The 3882-nt window shown below is 38.6% G+C and overlaps 1 non-coding gene across 1 annotated transcript; it reads right to left on the bottom strand.

Moving 5' to 3' along the window:
* Nucleotides 1-1265: 1265 nt before the first annotated feature.
* LOC112822873 (small nucleolar RNA SNORA5) lies at nt 1266-1391 on the bottom strand. Its single transcript, XR_003207855.1, has one exon. It is a non-coding gene; the product is annotated as a small nucleolar RNA SNORA5 (small nucleolar RNA).
* Nucleotides 1392-3882: the final 2491 nt, after the last annotated feature.

The raw sequence follows: 3882 nt of genomic DNA, 5'->3' as shown, positions 1-3882 counted from the left end.
TTAATAGGAACAAGGAGATGACTGGAGTTCAGATGTTAGCCCTGACTTAATAGCTGATGGCGACTTATTAACTCTTTAAAACTTTGATATCTTAACTTACAAATGCAATGATACATGTAAATGCGTGGCATTTGGGAGGCAATAATTTCTCAATAAATGTTAGCTTTAATTTCTGTAGTATTTCAAACAGAAAAGAAACGCTTTATTTTTTAAAGAAGAAACGATAAAATACTTAGTGGCAAACCAGTGACAAAATTGACATAATCTTTCTGGAGAAAAAGTTGACCAATTAAAAACAAAAGCATTAAAATGTGCTTATTCTTTGATCAAGTATTTTCATGTTTAGGATATACTATAACAAAATAAATAGGCATGTGTAAGATATGCATATAGGGGCGCCTGGGTGGCTCAGTCGTTAGGCATCTGCCTTCGGCTTGGGTCATGATCCCAGGGTCCTGGGATTGAGCCCCGCATCGGGCTCCCTGCTCCGCGGGAAGTCTGCTTCTCCCTCTCCCACTCCCCCTGCTTGTGTTCCCTCTCTCGCTATGTCTCTGTGAAATAAAAAAATAAAATAAAATAAAATATGCATGTAAAGAATTTCTAATAACTCTTATTTCTAATTATAAAAAAGACAAATATTCAGGAACAGGTAGATTTTGTAGGTAGGTTTTTAAGATCAGCAAATAGAAATATGTATTTTTTTAAAGATTTTATTTATTTGAGAGAGAGAGAGCAAGAGAGATATTTCAGGCACCCCAGAAATATGTATTTTTGAATGGGAAAGTACCCATAAAAGGCCAAGTGGGAAAGCAGATGACAAACCATTAGAAACAATATGGTACCATCACAACTTGGATGAACTAATGGCCCTTGTAAACTGAATACATCTAAAATCACACTTGTGATTCTCTCAATGTTTTCCTTTCCTGGTGTTCCTATTTCTGTAAATTACACTACTTAGCTGAAATCCTTACATTCCCATATTATATGGTTATTTATTATCTCTTTCCATTACCAGTATGTTAGTTCCAGTATGTAATCTCCAGCAGAGATTTTAGCTGTTATGTTCATAGTAATATTGCCAATACCAGGACCAATGAGTACCACATAGTAGGCAATCAATAAATATTTGTTGATTAATTGCATGAGTGACTACTTAAATACATTAAGTAGAAAAGGATGACAAAAATGTTATCAGGGATTAACTCAAAGGCAGAATACTGGTATTATTTTATTTTATTTTATTTTGTTTGTTTGTTTGTAGGCCCTTTCTGCAGCTGTACTTAACCCCAGGTCCTGGGGCCCGGGGCCCATGAGCTGCAGGCCTTGCTGTGGCCATTTGGTCAGTTCCTGCCATGATGGGGATGGGGGCTCAATTTGACTCGACTGTGGTAACGGTGTTGTTTAGAGCTCTTCTGTATTTTGCAATTTTTCTCTCTAGTTAGAGGAAATTAAAATTGGTCTAAAGAGCCTAATTTGTGGGGCGCCTGGGTGGCTCAGTTGGTTAAATGACTGCCTTCGGCTCAGGTCATGATCCTGGAGTCCTGGGATCGAGTCCCACATCGGGCTCCCTGCTCAGCAGGGAGTCTGCTTCTCCCTCTGACCCTCTTCCCTCTCGTGCTCTCTATCTCTCATTCTCTCTCTCTCAAATAAATAAATAAAATCTTAAAAAAAAAAGAGCCTAATTTGTAAGCCTACTGAATTTTAGGAAATCATGTACACTGTTGTTGTTAATGGTCAGGAAGAAAAGCAAAGAATGAAACTGGATAATTTGCTATAATGGAAGGTCTGTATTATTAACATATCAAAAGAAGATCAAATTAATCATAAAAATTGACAGCAAAGAGAATCATTAAGGTCAACTATAATCCCAGAGAAGTAACTCCTGAGATGGCAGATGGCAGTGTACTGTTCCTAGAGAAATCTTACTTCATAAAAACTGGACCAGTACTCTTTTTTTTTTTTTTTTTTTTAGAGAAAAAGGATTTGGAATGGTGGGGGGGGGGGGGGGGGGAGGGAGGGGGAGGGGTGGGAGAGGCAGAGGGAGAGGGAGAGAATCTTAAGCAGGTTCCATGCCCAGCTGAGAGCCCGACGTGTGGCTCGATCCCACGATCCTGAGATCATGACCTGAGCCAGAAGAATCAAGAGTTGCAAATTCAACCGACTGAGCCACCCAGGAGCCCCTGGACCAGTACTCTTAAAACAAAATCACAGATATTCAGTTAGGAAATTTTAGTTCCAACTTCCTTTATTTAAGTTACATATATTTTTACCTTAAAGTACATTCAATTTTAGTTTTTCTGATTTGAGAAAAATTGTTGGTGGTCTTTTATTTTTAAAGATTATTTGTTTATTTATTTGACAGAGAGAGAGAGACAGCAAGAGAGGGAACACAAGCAGGGGGAATGGGAGAGGGAGAAGCAGGCTTCCTGCTGAGCAGGGAGCCCTATGCGGGGCTTGATCCCAGGACTGTGGGACCATGACCTGAGCCGAAGGCAGACGCTTAACGACTGAGCCACCCAGGCGCCCCAGTAGTTGATGTTTTTTGTGAGGTTAAAATTTCTATTGTGGTGAATGAGGCCAAGGTTGTACTTTGTAGACCTTACATACACCCCACAAAGTATATGATATGTTTGTAAATTCTTTACCCAAAAGTGGTCTTTGCAGCTCTTTTCTGTATTTACATTGTTTTTATACTGTATTAGAAGTTCCTAAATGGGCTAACAAATTACAATTTTGTTATTAACCTTGGTCAAATACCATGCACATCTCTAGGCTTCAAAATGTTACGTTTTTTTAAAAGAAAAAAAAAATCTCTGAACACACGGAGAATTGGATAGAAAGAATAATTTGCAAGGAAGAGTGCAAAACAATTTTCCTTTCATAATACATTATTACCTGCATTGTATACCCTGGGGCACTAAATATGAAACAGCCTGGATGATACATGTTTGTTAAATCCAGCAGATAATGGTGTATCTCTTGCTGTACTAAACAAAAATACAGTTCATTGGATAGTGTCACTGAAGCAGTATTACCTCCACCATTAGAAACATGATGTTTCTCTGAGCATATGCAATTACTTCATAGGAATCAAACTACCGTTCATGGTTGTTATAAGATAGTTTCTATCATGTGCCTAGTCATTCTTAAGATTCAAGTAGAAAGCTGTCGACATGGCTGAAAACATGCATATTTAGTTATTAGGTAGCGTTTGGAAATACAGACCATAGGTATTACTGATAATGCTTTGGGGCTAATTTAGGTGCAATTATGAAATTTTTATTACCATTTGTTGTTTTTCAGAACAGCACATTTTGTCAAATGTTTATAAAACAATTCTAATAGGGCCAAACAGGCCTTCCTGTTTTATTCCATAATATGTCATTGTGGTATTATGTGCTTCCAAAGGAACTAAGAATTATCATAATAATGATGAGGATAATAACACGTTCTTAGAGCAAAACTCATGTAGCAGACTTGGTGTTTGCTCAATTTTTCCTCCCTCCCTTCTTCCCTTCCTCCCTTCTTTTCTTTCAGTAGAAATTTATGGAATGCCCACTAGGTCTTAACTGCTATGTTGGCTTCTGGGAATAGAGTGGGGGAATTAAACAGATACGATCTCTGTTCTTGTGGAGCTTACAAGCCAGAAGAAGAAACAATTATTCATTGATTCAACATACATTTATTGGGCAGCTAATATGCTGGACACACTACAGCAGTGCAAGCTACAGACAAGGGCAATGAGGTGGAAAGCACTTGGTAGGTTCCAGGAATGGTAAGTAGGCTGACACAGTCAACAGATGGGATTGGGCCAGAGAGGAAACAGAAAGGAGGCTGTAGCAGGCATAGAGGTGAGAGCTGATGGTGTCTGGAAATGGG

This window comes from Callorhinus ursinus, unplaced genomic scaffold (genome assembly GCF_003265705.2).
Source record: "Callorhinus ursinus isolate GAN/ISIS: 27379988/994484 unplaced genomic scaffold, GSC_fseal_2.0 scaffold8, whole genome shotgun sequence".
NCBI classification, from domain to species: domain Eukaryota; kingdom Metazoa; phylum Chordata; class Mammalia; order Carnivora; family Otariidae; genus Callorhinus; species Callorhinus ursinus.
The sequence above is the reverse complement of the archived record's forward strand: the minus strand, read 5'-3'. Positions and strand labels throughout refer to the sequence as shown.